The 20,007-nt window shown below is 38.4% G+C and overlaps 1 non-coding gene across 1 annotated transcript; it reads right to left on the bottom strand.

Annotated features, from left to right (window-relative positions):
- Positions 1–804: 804 nt before the first annotated feature.
- trnas-acu (transfer RNA serine (anticodon ACU)) lies at positions 805–886 on the bottom strand. Its single transcript has one exon. It is a non-coding gene; the product is annotated as a tRNA-Ser (tRNA).
- Between the last annotated feature and the right edge of the window lie 19,121 nt (positions 887–20,007).

Below are 20,007 nucleotides of genomic sequence, written 5' to 3'. Positions count from 1 at the left end.
GAGAAGAGCAAAAAGACAGCCTGGCTAGGGCGTTTTGAATACAATCAGCCCCACTGTTGCTTGGGAACAGGTTCTTCAACTTTGGCCTTTTGAGTTTAATGGGCCCAAGTGGTATTTGGTTTAGTTTAAACTTTAAGGTAACTTTTTCTAAAGACTTTTTTTTTACTTTTATTTAGTAAATCAGTTCAATTTTAGAGGCCTCTTCAAATAAGGAGAAGAAAGATCAGGGCTTACCAGTTGTTTTTCGTGCTTATGGCTGAGTTCTTGGCTTCTCTTGATGCTGCTTGTATTTTCCCTTTCCTTCTTGTTTCCTTTGGTGTACTTTTTATTTCTTTCTTGTCTTCTTATTCTATTTCCTTGTTTTAATTGTTCCTTTTTTTCTGTTTGTTCCTCTTCATTTCTTGAAGATTTTTCTCTTTGAAGTTTTTCCTCAGGTCCTTTATCTTCAGGTGTAGCTGTGTCTTATAGTTGGTCTTCAGATTTTCAGATGTTTGCTTTGTTGTTTTTTTTTCAATGATAAATTATTTCTTTACTTCTTTGGTTTTCTTTCGTTTTTGTTAGATGTTGCCTTATTCCTAGACTATTTGTTCAGTTACAGAAAACAATAAAATCTCAAAGAAATTAGGAGCTCATCTTCTGAGCTGCCTCTCTCTCTCTCAGTAAATACTGTTACTGTCACTGCTCGATACCGATGTTAGCCTACTATACCATCTTCAGCCACAGCTAGAAAATGTACTGCTCTAGTACCAGAGCAAAAGAAAGCAAGGCCAACTTTGAATGGGCACATGTGTCAGATGCTGAATGTGACAAGGATGGGATTCAAACCCATGCATGCAAAGCCCAATGGATTAGTAGTCCATTGCCTTAACCACTTGGCCACCTCATCAAGAAAACTAGGCTGTCCGTACATGTGTTGGCGTGCTCCAGATGATCTTTTTTTTTTCCCTTGTACTCGAAGGGTCATTTTCCTGTTCCACATGCGATTTCAACATTTTCTTTGGGAGATGTCAAGCCACCAAGCCACTGCTGTGCTTCAGTGGCCGGTGTGGAGTTCAGTGGCCCTGTTGTCCACGGAAAGCACATTGAGCTCCTTTGACATGAAAAGTTCCAGATAAAAGCCATTTGTCATCCTTTCTCTTGGTGTCGATGTTGCTTTTGTATGTAAAGGTGGCAACTTGCTCAGCGAGCAGGCGGAGCGCGCACCGAATGCAGATGTCTCAGAGCGGTGTGTCCAAGTGGTTGTAAAAGGACACCACTCCAGGGGTGCTGTGGCTTAGTTGGTTAAAGCGCCTGCTTCGTAAACAGGAGATCCTGGGTCTGAATCCCAGTGGTGCCTTTTTTTTCTGTCTTCTCGTACAGAACTGGTCATTATGGATAACCTCCTACGGCTAGACTTAATTAAATGCAAGTATTAATTTCCTGTCTTGAACGACTTTTTTTTAAATGGATGCAACTTGCAAAAGATGAAATACAAACCTTGCTAATCTGCGCTTGTGGCTGGCAAAAAAAAGTCAGCAATGTTTTCTCATTAACCTTAACCCTGCGAATGGAGAATAGTTAAATGACCAAGTCTATGCAGCTTAATTGGTCCGCACATCGGGCTCTTAGGGTGGTGAATCACGCTCACCCCAGTCCTTAATCTTTTAAACAGGATAAAAAATTGAACCTAGCCGCCACATCTCATACATTCTGTTCAGTGATATAAAGGTAACATCTATCCTCGCTCCAGAGAAAATCACACGTTGAGGGCATTTTTTTTTTCACTTTACCATGAGTCGGGCTCGGCTGCACAGAGGCGAGAGCAGAGCAATGAGGTCACGGGGACAGGGTAGTCACACGTTGGCAGTTTAAACACGCGGAAGATCACTGAGGGATCTATATGGACCCTCCGTGCGCCATCAGTCCGCACTCTGGACTCTGAATCCTGCCATCCGAGTTTAGATCTTGGCTGAACCTGAGCTGCAGTTCCTTCTTAAAACGTAATCTGGTGAGCGTTTTATAGAATTGTTCTTGTATGGATTCAGAACTAGCAATACATCAGGAACGAACCGGTCTTCTTCCTGTCTAAAGAGTGTGACCTGCTTGGACCCGCAGTCGCTTTTCTCATGTGCACAAACTCTCACTAGTAAGCCAGAACTAACTAGCCGGTCTTCAGAGAGCCTACTACTAGAGCGTCGCAGCAGGAGTCTCTCCCACTTCCCTCATGCCAAACCAGCACTGCCTGACACTAGGCCAGAGAATGCTGATTGGACACAGCAACAAGCCTGCCACTGTTTCTTTGTGTCCGCGGGAGATCTGAATCCACACAGATTGGATGAGTATTCAACATTCTGAGTTACAGCTCGAGAATTCAATTGTTACCTCAACCCCAGTTGATATCAGTTTAATTCCTATGAGTGATGTACTTGCTTTTGAGTATCTAGTGTAGAAGCTGAAATCAAAGCTCATTAACGAAATGGTATAAATGAATGGTATACTGAATGTATGTCCCTCTTGGTTTGTAACTCTTCGTGATCGAATATATACCTTTTGTATTCTGCTAACCCTCACTATAAGATCTGTTATGTTTATATACACATTTTATGCCTTAATAAATGTATTGTCGTGTAATAGTATCCGTGTGTGTGTGTGTGTTATCCCGCAAGGTTGGTTTTCTAATAGCCATCAAAGAATCATTTTGTGGCTTACTGCTACAATTAATAATTGTCCCTGTAATGCACAAAACCCCTACATTTATTGGTGCCTCATGAGAGGATGCCTACAAACTCAAACTCAGTGACTGACTACAGAAAGTGATAAATAGCACTAAAGAATCTGCTAACGTGCACTAGAACAGTCCAGAATGCTGGTTCTGCTGGCGATCCTCTCCTGGGTCCCTGCTCCGGACGTCCCTTCCCCCACCTCTCTGGGCAGACCAGACACCCGCAGTGCAGCTCTTCACCACTACCATATTTTTTTATTTATTTTACCTTATACGGCATCCAAAGTTTCATCTAAATGCTCAGAATACCCCATTTCTGGTACCAAAATTTGTAGCCCGGCAAAGAACACACCGTACTACAATGAATTTAAATGGGGATTTTTTAATTCTGGATCTGCATGAAATCATAAAAATGAGGGGTTGTATTATTTTCTGTTACAGAACTTAGATTGGATGCAGTATAACCTTTAACTCAAAAGCTTCACATAGATATACCTGGAGATATACACACACCAGGATGCACAAAGAGCTACTATAGCTCTTTGTTATTATAGATACTATAATAACAAAGACAAAGCAAAAAATATGGTAGTGGCAATTTCCTCTTTGATCTCGCCTAATCCAAGATGCACAGAACATCAGTCTTATTTGAACATGCTCTTTGCATTCACATCATGCGTAGCCACAGGCCACGCTCAACTGTACGTTGTCCACTCCCACAATTACTGGCGTGCTGATGTCACTCATACGTGCATGTCTTAAAGAGACAGCTACCAATTTCAGTGTCAGATTTCAAATATCCCCTCCATAACCTCCTGGTTACACAGTCATCGCTCAGAATCCCCAGTAAGATTCTCCCCAATTCAGTTTTGCAGTGCTTTAGCTCTTTCAAAAGGTTGTGCTTTGTTAGTCGCATTCCTAGGTTCATTACAGCATTTGAAAATATTCACCAATGTGTTGGCTGGGAATCAAACCTGGATCAACTGCTTGGAAGGCAGCTTTGCTCACCACTATACCACCAACGTACACACCCAGAAGCCATGCAGCACACCATCAGAGAATGCTCACGATATCGGAAGCTGTCTCTGGGACGTGCTGATTCCACATATTGTGAATAAATCATGATATGGTTAGTAACTGTAGCTAGACGTTCAAATGAGTTTCATGGCCAGATGGACTGTTTCCTCCAGCGGTATAGTATTGCAGTGAGACAGCACGATGCCTGCAAGACTATGTCACGCTAAACGCCACAGATTGTGATTGTCCATTCGTGTCAGTCGTCCTGCAGCTACAGGAAGAGAGACACAAACATGCTGCAATGCTTTCAGGACATTAGGATTTGTTTGTGCAACATCCGAGAAAAGTACTTGTGGATTCAAAGTGAACTGTACGTGCCTGCCCCCTTTCATCTGTAGTGCATGAATTCCTCCCGGCATGCACCGGGGTAAAGTTCGATAACGATTTTGGCATGCCAGTAGCGTTTTCACGAAACCTCCTAGGGTTACGAGAACACTTGCTTTGTGTATAAAGTACATTGTGACTGTTTTCACAGCCTTCACTTTGTCGTTTTTATCACATTTTTTTGACAACTCACTAATATTCTCTTGTCCATATCAACACAATGGAAACACAGAACGCCTTCAAACCAGATGCATTTTAAAGAAGACCCCCTTATTTCAGTATATTACCTGTAGTGCTATATTCAAAAAATCATTAAAAAATAAAGAAAAGTTTCACAACCCAAAACAAAGCTGGGAAAGGTCAGAGGACCGGCCTAGTATGTGAAACACTTAGCTGCAGCATTGTGGGTGTTGTGCTTAAAAAGAAATTGAGTCATGAAGAAGACCCCACTATCCCAGTGTATTGCATGTCTCATGGTGCCAATATAAAACGAAAAGGTTTCACAAGCCAAAGCAAGGCTTGGAAAGGTCAGAGGACCTGCTTAGTGTGTAAAACACTTACTTGCAGCATTGTGGGTGCTGTGGTTTGAATGCTATTGTCTTCTGAACAGCATTCCCCTATCCCAGTGCATAGTGCCACATTAAATAAAAGCACGAGAAAAAGAGATTCAGAACGCAAAGCTGTGTCAGTCTTCTGTGTAAAAAATCGGTTGGTACATCATGGGAGCTGTTTTTAATATGCTGCTGAGTAAAGAATATTGTTAATTTTCCTGCTGTCAGCAGTATTGTGTATATAGTTGACCCTTACCTGAATGAAAAGAGGATACAAAGAAAGGGTTTCAGAAATCAAACAAAGCTTTGATCCCATGTTTACAGTCTGGGGAATTGGAGACTGCACTGTTCTGCTTCCTATGATGATATACAGGTTTGTCACACAAAACCGTATTGAGCAGTCTTTCTCACATTGTGAACGTGTGTATAGAGTGGTCCACCAGGTTCCAGTTAGTGCGTAATTATGCATCATTGAAAAAACGGAGGTTTAAAAAAAGATAATTAGCTCACTGAGAGTGTGAAAATTTTCACAAGTCATGGTCTTTAAAATGCATTTGGTTTGAAGGCGTTCTGTGTTTCCATTGCGAAGATATGGAGAAAAGAATATTCGTGCGTGGTCAAAAAAATGGCTTAAAAATGACATACAGATGCAGGCACAGACACGTACCGCGGGTAATTGGCTACGTCCTTGCAAATCGTGACGCGCGATGACGTGCAATACTGTGGTACATGATTGGTAGACTGACAGGGGCACTCGTGGTGCATTGGTTGGTCGTAGAAAGATTTAAATGTCTTTACTGTGCCCGTTTTAGTATTGAATATTTATATGGAATTTTACCACTGAAGGGAAATCTAAGTAGCTGAGCATAAAAAGAATAGGAGCATACTGTAATGCATGTGAAGGCCATAAACGATATTAATTTTGGAACATAAACATACAGTATTACAGTATATGGCTGGTCTCGGTACTTTAAAGAAAAATACACACCAGTATTCCATTTCTCCCGAAACATTTTAAGCATCAAAGTCTTTAACTAACATGTGAAATAGCGTGTATAAAAAGTGGTAGTTTTAAGCTTTTCTGCTAATATAATATGGAATCGCATATCTAAAGAAATTAATAACGATATAATTATATTCATATACTGCAACACAGTAGTACACGCTGTACAATGTCTGTTGATTCTGTATGTGGGGCTGTTTCGCCTCTCCTCATGTGACCTTGTGGGTGGTACTGTGGTCTACGTTCCTGACCTCTGAACCGGAGGTTGTATGTTCAAATCCAGCTGGTGCCACAACTTTTCTTTTAACAAACATTTCTTTAAAAAAAATAAAATAGCAATACTATGGACAATTAATTGACTTTTTATATTTCTACATATCACAACATGTTCGAATGTAAGTCATTTTTAATAACAATGAATAGTCACCTTGTTTCCTTCTGACAGCTGTCCCTGCTTCTGCTTCCTGCTTCTATCGTGCGTGTGTGTGTGGGGGGATCCCTTTAGATCTCCCTTCAGATTTAAAAGGTTATTAATCATATCTTCGGTGTTGCATCTTCCCAGTGTAGCTGATCTTTTGCTGCCTGGGTAAACTATCACAAAGCTTAAGAGAACTTAACATTTCTATTATGAACAAATTGTAAATACGACATTTACATTGGCATTATTAATTTGTCACTTGAGTGTATGGGGGATTGTCAGCTGTCACTGAGAGCAGAACCCCCCTCTTAGGCTGCTCAAACGATCTTTTAAATTTTTATAGAGAAATGGAGGCTGTACAGTATGCGTTACAATATAAACATTTTTATAGATTTAAATCGCTTTTGATTTAAATTGCAAACGCATGTTTAATTATATGTATTTTTAATTCACAATCGGACAAATGCAACGTAAATTGTTATCTTTGTCTTCTAAGTATCTTAATAAACTTTCAGCATAGCTTTCTCCCCGTTTAGATTTATTTTTCTTGGGATTTTTGGATCAAATGTGGAAAGATTAGATTGTAATCGTTTTTATTTTTTAAATACATTTTAGAAAAGTGTAATCTATACTAAAAAGCTGTATTTATTGAATACCACTCAATACTTATATTAATGGAGTTTAGTTGATACTGTTTAAACTTTTATTTTAAATTGTATTACAGCATTGTACACATGCTTAAAAGAGAAGAGAGAAAACACAAGCCTTCTTCAGGTGTGAGGGTTTCTACTCAGAATGAAATGCTAAAATGTAATGTAGGCTCTGAATGGGTTCAATTATGATTTGGTCGCTGCCTTTCATCTAATTAGACACAAGAAGAGAAGAGGCTCTGGTGAAATTTCTCTTTTTTTAATTTCTCTTTCTTTCTTGGAAAAACATCTTACCCGCTGCAATCCGGGCACAGAAGGATTAAAAGAAGCCAGACAGGCAGGGGGGAGGGTGAGTTCTAAACAAAGAGGTATCCAGGTAACAGTGAAACGGGCAGACAGTCTGGGGAGTGCTTTGTGTATATTCTAATGGTAGTGGGGGCAGGGTGTGTGGGAACAGGCTTCCCAGTTTAGCCAATCTTGTTACAGCATGTTACAGTTTATTATTATTAACCATATTAATTTTAAGTGCTTAATGCCATTTTTTGACCACACACGAATATTCTTATGTCCATATCTTCGCAAGGGAATCAGTGCGAATTGTAATACTAATTAAATGACCTCGGGCACTTTCCACCCCCTCTGACACCAGGAACTCCTATTCTTAGCTCAGCAGCTCATTACAATATAGGGTGTTCAAATCGTTTTTTTTTTTTACACAGTGACACACCGTCGCGTTGTGAATCTGTTTTTCCGTGTTTACAAAGAAAGTGGAATACAGTGATACTACATGCTATATAGATACATATGTTTAGATATTTAGACCCGGCATGGCACCGAGAGAGGGAGGAGGCGCGGAGCTCAGCAGTACAGAACAAACGTTCCGCTGCCTGGAGCACTTAATGGCACCAATCGCGTCTGCATTTATAACTTAGTTTTTTAAATTAATCAAGCAATATGAAGCATCTCTTTTTACTTTTAAGTCCCTTAATTATCATTAAGCACAGCTTTCTCACCACTTAGACTACTTTTTGATACCATCCTTAGACAAAGCAGAAACTTGTACTTTCTAATGACATTACAAGTGGAAAGATTACAGATTTTAAACGTCTTTAATTTTGTTACGTTATACATTTTAGAAATGTTTCATCTATACAAACACCACAAAACTATTTTCGATTGTATTTCTGAATGTTATGTTCCCTCAGTTCACTGTTTTAAATACATCAAATTAAGAAAGTAAGGTGTTAGCATAAACTATTAGTAATCAATATTATTAAATTTAGCACTGTAATAAGTTGTTGCACTTTCCCCCGCATCTTGTAAAAATATATTTTCATTGTTCAAATATACATTAAATCTGACTATCATATAATACGTTAAATACAAACTTGAGAAAAAACAGGGTAAAATATAATTCAAAATATTTTGCTAACAATGTTAACTGTTTACAAATAATAAAATGTATTAACTAAGGAGTAGGATGACACAGTTGTTAGTATGCTTTTTGTTTTGTTTCTTTTTCATAAATACAACAGTAGTACCTGATGTCCCAGTGGCTTTCAAAATTAAATTATGCATGCAAACCTGTGAACTAGAAAGATAACTAAAATATCCATCCATTTCAAATTTTGGCAAAGTGGTTAGCATTGCTATCTTGCAGCACTGGGATCCTAGGTTCAATTCCTGCTGTCCTGTGTGCGGGGTTTGCATGTTCTCTCTGGGTTACATGGTTTTTCTCCATATGTGTGATATAACTCCCTCTCGCACTCCAAAACATACTGGTAAGTTAATGGGTTTATGGGAAAACTGGCCCTGGTGTGTATGTATTTGTGTCTGTCTGTCCTGTGATGGACTGGCGCTATGTCCAGGGTGTATTCTGCCTTGTGTCCGTTGCTTACTGGGATAGGCTCCAAATCCTCTGTACTGGATAAAGAGATTAGAAATGGATGGAAGTAAAGGCACTGTGTGGATGGAACTATACACACTGTTAGAAACCCACTATGAAATGGCAGCATCTCACTGAGAATAAAACATTTTATAGTGCTGGCTTAAGGAAACAGCCTTTCCACCTCTCTTGCACATCAGTATCCATACCTAGTTATTTAAACAAATTGCCTCTAATTATAAACATCTTAATATGCTGGCTCTGTGGATCAGCATCAGCTACAGTATGTTTGCCCATTCCTTCAATTCATGTGCATCCAACACAGAGTTCAATGCTAGCAACTACACAAAATCTAAAATACAATCCTCATTTCAGTATCTATGTAAACATAGAGTCTGTTAACTTCATCATCTTCATCAAAAGTATGCCTAACCTCATTAGGAAGTGTTCTTGTATCAGTGTATTCCTCAACTTTCCCAAAATTATCTTTTTCTTACCAACATCTCTAGTGTTTTATCCTGCAATAACTCAGCCAACACTTAAATCCCCAAAAGCTGCTTGTGTTAATTTCTTTAAATCACAAATATCATATGTAAATACTGGCCATGTAATACTCTGCATTGTGGAATAATAGTTTATTTTAAAGGGAACTAGAAAACTAGGAACTAGAGAAATCAAGAAAGGATTTTTTTTTTCTAGAATTAATAAATGCACATCCTGTTCACTGGGGAAATTAAATCCACACATTTTACAGAGTTATAATTTTGAAATATTGTAAACATTTTAGTGTATTTTTTATAATGATTGTTTTTAAAGAGCTCTAAAGCATACAAAACACAGACAACACCCATCATAACCCTTTACCTATTGGCCTTCACTTTAGAGCATATTTGTTATTCATGCTTTTTAGACTTATTTAAAGGTATTTTGTACAAAAAATGTTTAAATTTTTTATTCTTTTATTATTTTTGCACTTTACTGTGTCCATTAACATGGTGGAAGTCCGGTATTTCTGATTTTACACATTCCCCTGTAGCAGATTTTGTCTGTTAAATACAAAATCTGTTAAATCCGAAATCAGTTAAAGCAAAGTTTGTAAAACAGGAGGGCTTATTGTATGTACTGTATGTATATTTGTGTATGTAACTACACATACTTAAGGAAATATGTGTGGTTGTTTTTAAAACAACATGGAAAGGATAAAACTGTTAAACAAATCTATGTTTTAAAAACTGCCTTTTCACACTTAATTGAAAATTAAATTAATTTAAGGGTCTAAATATCTAAAAATATGTATCTATATAGCAGATAGTATCACTGTATTCCACTTTCTTTGTAAACACAGAAAAACAGATTCACAATGCGACGGTGTGTCACTGTGTAAAAAAAAACGGTTTGAACACCCTATATTGTAATAAGCTACTGAGCTAAGAATAGGAATGTTCCTGCTGTCAGAGGGGGTGGAAAGTGCCCACGGTCATTTAATTAGTATTACAATTCACACTGATTCCCTTGCGAAGATATGGACATAAGCACCTGAAGAAGGCTTGCGTTTTCTCTCTTCTCTTTCAAGCATGTGTACAATGCTGTAATACAATTTAAAATAATTAAAAGTTTAAACAGTACCAACTAAACTCCATAAATATAAGTATCGAGTGGTATAAATAAATACAGCTTTTTAGTATAGATTACACTTTTCTAAACTGTATTTAAAAAATAAAAACGATTACAATCTAATCTTTCCACATTTGATCCCAAAATCCCAAGAAAAATAAATCTAAACGGGGAGAAAGCTATGCTGAAAGTTTATTAAGATACTTAGAAGACAAAGATAACAATTTACGTTGCATTTGTCTGATTATGAATAAAAAAATACATTTAATTAAACACGCGTTTGCGATTTAAATCAAAATGGGGGTAACGGGGACTCTCTTTTATTATCAACACTAGTTCAATTGTGTCTCTTCTCAGATACTGTAGTTCGGCATTCAGGTAGATTGCCAGGCAAAATAAAAACAGGTTTCGATAGTTAATAACCACTTTTTATGCACGAAACACGGGTGATTTTTCTTCCTCCTGATCAGTTTAGAAATCTGTGTACGCTGTAAGGCTTTTACTTCTTAATTAAACTTTTAAGATACGCGTTTCGAATAAATGCAACATATTTTGTCTTCCTGGTGTGTAGAACAGATCAGCAGGTCTTTTTTCCCCAATCAGAGGGTAGTCAGATGGTTTCAGCCAATCACCATTCTGAAGCAGTACCGTAGTCTCTGGTATAGGGACACCCCAAAATTCTGTTGCATTTTCATTTTAGGAAATAATGAAACGGTTGGTTAAAAGCAAGGGAGATTGTCCATTATAGTGGACATAAGAACAAGAGTTTGCTGCGGCGTTATTGGAAACCCAATTTTAACACAAATCGCCGGCATTATATCCTAGAAGACACAGACCAGTGCCAGTGGGAGCATAAAGGAAAATGCAGACGAACTAGGGATTGGAAAGTTTCCAAGTGCTTGTACAATCGATGGAAATGTTCAAATAAATGTGCAAAAGAAATAAAAAATCATTTATTCCTTTATCATATTGGCTAGCTAATGTCCTCTCTTTGCTAGTTACCTGTGGCTGTGTTTCTGCGTTTCGTAGCAACGAGTGACTATAATCTCAGGCGGAGGAACGTAAACAGCTTAATTTTCGTGTTAAATAATTTTTTTTACTTAAAATTCATTCTATACAGTGTAGTGTGCTCTCTGAAGGCACCAGTTCTGTAGGGTTTGGGCATTTACAGGGACAATTATTAATTGTAGCCGTAAATCACAAAATTGATTCTTTTAATGGCTTTAGAATCCAACCTTGCGATATAACTCAAACAACGCACACACACAGGTACTAATACACGAGGATAAATTTATTAATACATAGAATATGCATGTAAACCTAACAGATCTTATCGAGAGGGTTATCAGAATACAAAAGGTATATATTCAATCAGTTACGAAGAGTTACATATATCAAGAGGACATACATTCAGTATATCATTCATTTAGACCGTTTCGTAAATGAACTTGGTTATAACTTCTACATTAGATACTCAAAACAAGTACATAACTCTTAGGAATTAAATTGATATCAACTGGTTGGGATAACAATTGAATTCTCGAGCAGTAATGCAGTGAAGTTGAATACTCATCCAATCTCTGGGGATTCAGATCTCCTGTGAGCTCTCTGGCTCCGTGCCAGGCTGTGCTGTGCGGCTTGCGACGGTGCCCTGCTGATGCTCTGCACAGCTCTCTGAAGACCAGCTAGTTAGTTTTGGCTGAAACTAGCAAAGTTGTGCTCAGGAGAAAAGATGACTGTGGGTCCCAGCAGGTCAGGAAGAGGACCGGTTCGTTCCTGATGAAGCGCTAGTTCTGAATAGTGATTCAGCTGTCCACAGTTCTGACCTGTTCACGAGGCTTGCTGCTGATGCTAACCTCGGGTGGATCCTCTGGTTACTCTCTGGCAACCTCCGCTCTAGACTCTTAGAACAAAGCAAAGTTCTGGCACTCGGACACACTGGCCGTTCCGTGGTTGTCCGGGCTGAGTCTCAGGATGGTCAGGAGGCACGCTGCGAGAATGTCCTGCCTTCTGCTCCTGGGCCGTCCTGCCCTGGAATTCTCCTTTGAATTCCCTTTAGAATAGTCCGAAAAAGTTCACAGAATTCACTTGGAGCTCTGTGTTGCCTGTTTTTACCTGGAGGAACTTCAGCTCATTCATTGGCTGAAAGTTCCATGGGCATCAGAGTCCCACGTGGGTTACTCGGCCCTACCAGTCCCTGATTGGTTGATCAAGGTGAGATATGAGTCATTTACTCCTGACACCTAGGAATGCAGTCCAGATGTCCATCTGGCACTCCCTAGACAGATAGGCGCCAATGGATGACCATTGATCATGATAGCCAGGCTTAGCTAAGTGCATCCCCCTTTGGGAGCTGTCCCTTATCAAAAGAAAACATCTTTAAATCAACCTGCATGAATAGCTTCTCTGTGGCTGCACCACAGAGATGAAGGGAGAGATGAGGCCTCATTTGGGAAAGCACAGCAACACTTAATTCTGTCTTATTAACAAGCATTGCCGCTACAACAGCAATCGCATATCTGGGGACCATTTCATACAACTTTGATGCTTAAAATGTTTAGGGAGAAATGGAAGACTGGTGTGTATTTTTTCTTTAAACTACCAAGACCAGCCATATACAGTACAGTTTACATACGGTAATATGTTTATGTTCCTAAATTAATGTCGTTTATGACCTTCAGATGTGTTATGCTCCTTTTTATGCTCAGCTACTAAAATTTCCCTTAAGTGGTAAAATTTTATATAAATATTCAATACTAAGCGGATTAAAATGTGCACAGTAAAGAGATTAAATGATTAAATCATTTCACTACCAATCAATGCACCACGAGTGCTTGACCTTGGAACGTTTGCCCAGCGTATTAATATAGGCACATTCCGGAATTTCGACTTCACTGTGTAATGAAGAAATTTTAAAGACTACTTCTTAGCATAGATAAAAAAGCTTGGATTCCCATGGACAGTATCTTATACACATATCTTTTTCTGTTGTCTTTGTTGATCTCTTGAGGATCCTTGTGATATTTTGAACTCTCGTTGAATTATAAAAGTGTCGCCGTTTAAATCATTTTCGTTGTTAGAAATTATGAAACGCTCTGTTAAAAGCAAGGGAGTTTTTATATCTGTTATAGTAAAAGAAAATGCCCGAAGAACTAGGGATTGAACAGTTTTTCAGTGCTTGTACAATCGATGGAAATGTTCAAATAAATGTGCTAAAGAAATAAACAAAAAAGTAAGTTATTCCTTTATCATATTGGCTAGCTAATGTCCCATCCTTGTTAGTTAGATCAACAAAATGCTGTGGTGGGTGTTACTTTTTGTCGATGAAAAAATAAAGTCTTTTCATTTAAAATGACGGTTGCAAATAGTATGGACCAGCGTAATACTTATAGTTTTACTGGTGGAGCTCATACAGCTGTGTCTGGATATCTTGGTCAAATATTCAGCTAGTGTGTATTGTCTGTTTGGGGTTCTGTGGCATTCCACACAGCTGGGCAGCTTGTTCCCCCCTCCCGCTGAAGACTCGACCCCTTCTACTTTGAAAATACCTGTGAAACCGGTTTAATTCGTCACAGCCAGCACTCCTGCAGAGAGTGATGAAAACCACATGTAAGACTTTGGTGCTTAAAATGTTTAGGGAGAAATTGAGTATTGGTGTGTATTGGTGTGTGACTTGTGGAGTTAAAAGTTGCCTTTATTTTCTTCTCCGTCAACACCTGCCAAGCGAGCTCTCCCGCGCCCCGACCAGAGAGAGACACACGAAGAGCCCTGCTAATAAAGCACATTGAATTGAACTGAATTGAGAGAGAGAGGGGGGGAGGGCAAGAGAGAGAGAGGGGAGGAGGGCGAGCGAACGAGCGAGAGAGAGAGAAACACCCAGGGGTGCAGAACCAGGGAACTATTTACATATTAAAACTATTTCCCAAATTTAATATGTGCTTTTCTATATTTATTGTCAATTAATTGTCCATAATATTGCTATTCTATTTTTTCAAAGAAATGTTTGTTAAAAGAAAAGGCACAGCACCAGCTGGATTTGAACACACAACTCATGGTTTACAAGTAAGGAATGTAGACCACAGTACCACCCTACAAGGCCACCTAAGGAGAGGTGAAACAGCCCTACACATACAGAATCAACAGACATTGTACAGCGTGTACTACTGTGTTGCAGTACATGAATATAATTATATCGTTATTAATTTCTTTAGATACGTGTCGAAGAAAAGTCTTCACTCAGGTTAGATGTGGTCAGGCCGAGTCCTTTATTCATGCGCATGAGGAGGATAGATCATGCAGATCTGAGAGCAATCTCTCATACAGACCTACAAACATCTAACTCCCCGAGATGATAAATGCAATGAGTTTAATACAGTAGACACACACAGGAAAGCTCACTCCAAGTTTACATATTAGGAGATGTTTTTCTCTCTACAAACATTTCTTTGTAATTGACCACGTTCTTCTTAAGAAGCAGTTCTACCTTGCATACAGACAATTCTACCTTGCATACAGATGCAGCCATTCAAAATGGGTGAGGTATTTCGCGGCATACCCCGGTGGGCGTCGCAGTATCACGCGGTATCACGCAGTTAACGTGGTGTCATGTGGTTAACTATCCGGCGTCGCCTTGTAAAACCGCCAGGGGGAGCTTAACCTCTCATGTACAGCATTTGAGCTTTTAATTTTGAACTGTGTATTACAGCATGTTAATCATCAGTCATTAAAATGTTGGTATATTTTATGAAAGCAAGATTGCTCAGTTGGACAAAAGTACACAACCTACCTTTATCAGAAATATTTATGCATCAAAGCCTTTACTGAAGATATTACTAATAGTATTAATAATGGATGACTTTGGACAAGCTGTATACTCAAAGTATAATTTCTTACGCACATTTGTACAAGCACTTGGAATCTGTCCAAGCCATACTTTGTCAGGCATTTTGTTTTACTTCAACGGGCAGAAAAACTTCCTTGCTTTTAACAGGGCGTTTCATAATTTCTAACTACGAAAATGATTTAAAATGCGACACCTATCATTCAACTAGAGCTTAAAATATCACAAGGATCCTCAAGAGCACAGCAAAGAGTGTATTAAAAGACACTTGTATTTATCAACGCTTTCTTTTCCGTATACCAGATTTTATGGAACCACTTCAGAGGGGTGTCAGCCAGTCAGATTCCAGGAATCGGCACTTTAAAGGAAAAATACACACCGGTATTCCATTTCTCCCTAACGATTTTAAGCATCGAAGTATTTAACTAGCATGTGAAATAGCGTGTGAAAAAGTGGTAGTTTTAAGCTTTTCTGCTAATATAATATGGAATTGCGTATCTAAAGAATTTAATAACGGTATTCGTGTGCTGCGACAGGGCTGTGTAGGGCTGTTTCGCCTGCCAGTTCATGCGAGCTGTTTTGTAGCTGACTGGTCTAGGTGCGTGACTACCAGCTGGCAGGTTGTGTGTTCGAATCCAGCTGGTGCCGGACTTTTCTTTTAACAAACATTTCTTCGAAAAAATAGAATAGCGATATTATGGACAATCAATTGACTTTTATATTTCAAAATATCGCAACATGATCGATATTTGCGATATTTTGAACATATCTTCCCTTCTGACAGCGGTTCCTGCTTCTGTTGTGTGTGTGTGTGCAACAGAGTACATTTTTATAGAGAAATGGAGGCTGGACAGTATGCGTTACAATATAAACATTTATATTGATTTAAATCGTGTTCTGATTTAAATCGCAAACGCGTGTTTAATTATATGTGTTTTTTAATCATAATCAGGCTAATGCAACATAAATTGATACAGTATCTTTGTCTTCTAAGTATCTTAATAAACTTTCAGCATAGCTTTCTACCCGTCAAGATTTATATTTCTTGGGATTTTGGGATCAAACGTGGAAGGATTAGATTATAATCGTTTTTATTTGTCAAATACGTGATTGTATTTCTGAATGTTATGTGACACCTACAGTAGTTCACTGCTTTAAATACATCGAATTAAGAAAGTTATGTGTAGCACTTTAGATCTTTTTTCTGAACCAGGGAAAATCTGATCATGTTTCTCTATAACAATAATAAAAAACTTTATTTTACATATCACCTTTAAAAGTGGCATCTCAAAGCAATACAGTAGATCGAAAAACAGTTAAAAGGGACCAAATTAAATACCAGACAATCGCAAACGCGTTTTCAATAAAATTATTTTATTCATTCAGCAGTTTGTGAGAGGGACATCCAGCAGGGAGAGACACACACACCGGTTTTCATTGACAAAATTGTTTTTTCTCAATTCCTCTTGTCTAACAGGAATGTTTTGTTTGTGGTTAGACAAGAGGAAAAGACCGCCTCCTCCTACGAAGCATTAATCGCGTATCTAAGGAAAATTGCAGTATACCTTTGTTCATGCACATCATTATACAGTACAGTATCTCAATTTGTATTTCGATAAAAAAAATCGTTTGCCCAGCCACTACTGTTGTTATTGTTTTTATCCTGTAAAGCATTTCCTTTTTCTGCGTTTTCCATTTCCTTTTTCTGATCACTCGCTTTCTGGATACACATCTCACCTGTCCTGTTCTTTGTTTTCCTGGTTTGCTGATTATGCCTGCTGCGGGCCACTCCTACCCTCACACCTAAAGAATACTATTTTAAATTTCTTGGCGCAGTTCATTAACCCTTGTATGTGCTGTCCGCGCCCAAAATGCAATTAAAAAAAAGTCAAAAACCGCGCTCAAAATGCAATTTAGAGCTTAATAAGATACACTCCACAGGCAAAATTAAAGACAAAATTAAAGACGATTAAAATCTGTAATCTTTCCACTTGTACTGTGAGTCATCGGACAGTTTCTGCTTTGTGTAAGGATGGTGAGAAAGCTGTGCTCAATGTATTTAAGGGACTTAAAAGTAAAAGGAGATGCTTCATATTGCTTGACTAATTTTAAAAACCAAGTTATAAATGCAGACGCTCCCTCGGTGCCGCGCCGGGTGTAAATATCAAAGTATACATTCCCAACAAGAATTGTACCCATCTGTCATGCAAATAAAACACCTTGAATTGAACTGAGGGAGAGAGGGGGGTAGTGGGACTGAGATACTATAGACAGACTCAAGGCAAATAAGATACTTATGGGTACGCAGGCATTCATGACAGCAACATACGAAACGTTTGCACGTACTGTATAGTTAAGTTATTACTTGGTTTTCAAAGTGCAACGAAATACAATATTGTTGTTGCTGCTGTTCTGGTTGTTTTTATCCCGTAAAGCGTTTTGAGAAGCCACCTTTAAAGGCGATATATACTGTAAAACCGCTGATTCTTATGGAATGTGTTCCGCAGGAGATTCAAATTTTTATTTATTTATTTTTTAATCGCGTATCTTAGGAAATCTCAGTATAACTTTGTAACATGCCACTGTTCATGAACATTATCATTCGTTTTTTTAACAAGGCTCGCCAGCTGATGTGAATCGAAACCTGTCTTGCTGGCTTTTAAAGTCGTGCATGTGTAAACTGTACTAGAGGGCATGCAAGTTACTCTGCCCCTTTCAGCTGCAGGGAGTCCCTCTGCTGCAACACACAGCAGACAGAACGGGAGACTATTGCCTTTCATATCTGACACCAGTGAAGTAAAAGGGGTGTCTAAAGGGGTGATTTCAGACCACGTTTTAGTTACTTTATTTTGTTTACTTTTAACATTTCTGTAATTTACATTAGATGTCACAATAGAAGCCCGAAGCCTATTATACTCAGTCTAGCCTTGGATCCTCTGAGTCCCATGACTCAGTCTTGTCTGCTTTCCTAGAATAAAACCAGTTAAGTCTTGTGTACTATGCAATTTATATTTTCCGATTCCATGCATTCCCTTAATGTTTAGAGTTTACTATATTCTCCAGACTCAAACACATAAGTACTAATAGCTCTGTCCCTTTAGGAGACTCTTTGCAGTACTGTGTCCCACTACCCCCATGAATTCTTTAGGTTGGGTCTAATATTTTCCAGTAATATACAGAATGGGATACAAAATGCTGTCAGGCAGGTAACAGAAAAGAGAAAAATATAAATATTTCCATTTTACAGACGTTCACACATTTATAACATTTTGGCTCCATAAAAAGCTAACCCAGTAATCAAATGTGATAAAGTATAGTTTGGATGTTTATACAGATGCAGCCATTCAAAATGCGTGCGTTATTTTGCGGCATACCCCGGTGGGCGTGTCGCGGCATCACGCAGTGTCACGCAGTGTGACGTGGTTAATCGCGCGTCATTTGACGCTCTGCCGGAAACTATCCGGCGTCACCTTGTAAAACCGCCAGGGGGAGCTTAACCTCTCATGTACAGCATTTGAGCCTTTAATTTTGAACAGTGTATTACAGCATGTTAATCTTCAGTCATTAAAATGTTGGTATATTTTATGAAAGCAAGATTGCTCAGTTGGACAAAAGTACACAACCTACCTTTATCAGAAATATTTATGCATCAAAGCCTTTACCGAAGATATTACTAATAGTATTAATAATGGATGACTTTGGACAAGCTGTATACTCAAAGTATAATTTCTTTAGCACATTTGTACAAGCACTTGGAATCTGTCCAAGCCATACTTTGTCAGGCATTTTGTTTTACTTCAACGGGCATAAAAACTTCCTTGCTTTTAACAGGGCGTTTCATAATTTCTAACTACGAAAATGATTTAAAATGCGACACCTATCATTCAACTAGAGCTTAAAATATCACAAGGAAAAATACACACCGGTATTCCATTTCTCCCTAAACATTGTAAGCTTCGAAGTCTTTCACTAACGTGATACCGGAGTCAACAAGCATACTTTTAGAATTTGATTAAAAGGGAATATAATATGGAATCGCGTATCTCAAGAATTTAATAACGGTATGATTATATCCGTGTACTGCGGCAGGGCTGTGTAGGGCTGTTTCGCCTGCCTGCTCATGCGAGCTGACTGTAGCCGACTGGTCTAGGTGCGTGCCTACCAACGGGCAGGTTGTGTGCTCGAATCCAGCTGGTGCTGAACCTTCCAGTTTTATTTATTTATTTTTTAATCGCGTAACATATTACCGTATGCAAACTGTACTGTATACAGTATGTATATGTATATTTAATGTCTTAACTGTGCCCGTTTAATTGAATTTTAAAAAATTATTTAACACGAACATTAAGCTGTTTACATCTTCCGCCTGAGAACAGTCACCCGTTGCTACCCAACGCAGAATGGTGATTGGCTGACACCATCTGACACCCCTCTGATTGGAGAAAAAAGACGTGCTAGTTTGCTATACATACTGTAACAGGAAGAGGATTTCTTTCTATTCAAAACGTGTATTTTAAAAGTTTAAGAAGTAAAAACCTTACAGCGTACACAGATTTCTAAACTGATCAGGATCGTTATCTTTGTCTTATGCATAATAATATTCACCGCTCTGTGCAGCAAATTAATAATAAACTTTATTTTATATAGCGTTTTAAACGAATAAGTAATTAGATTGCTCATAAACCTAATCACTTGCTTTTTCTTTTTATTTAGGCTCAGATTTCAACTATAGATCGTATTATTAATAACCATAATAACAACCAACCAACAAAAACAACCATATAAACATAATACCAACCAAAAACATAGATAACAACCACAATACAAAATCAAATATATCAAACCATTTTACTCTCGCAAAGTCCTCCAATTATCATAATCCCGCCCCTTATGCAAAACCAAACCTTCCTCCCATCCCAGTTTATCCTGTTTATCATAAACAAA

This window comes from Atractosteus spatula (assembly GCF_055471065.1).
Source record: "Atractosteus spatula isolate fAtrSpa1 chromosome 16 unlocalized genomic scaffold, fAtrSpa1.hap1 SUPER_16_unloc_1, whole genome shotgun sequence".
Taxonomy (NCBI): Eukaryota; Metazoa; Chordata; class Actinopteri; order Semionotiformes; family Lepisosteidae; genus Atractosteus; species Atractosteus spatula.
The sequence above is the reverse complement of the archived record's forward strand: the minus strand, read 5'-3'. Positions and strand labels throughout refer to the sequence as shown.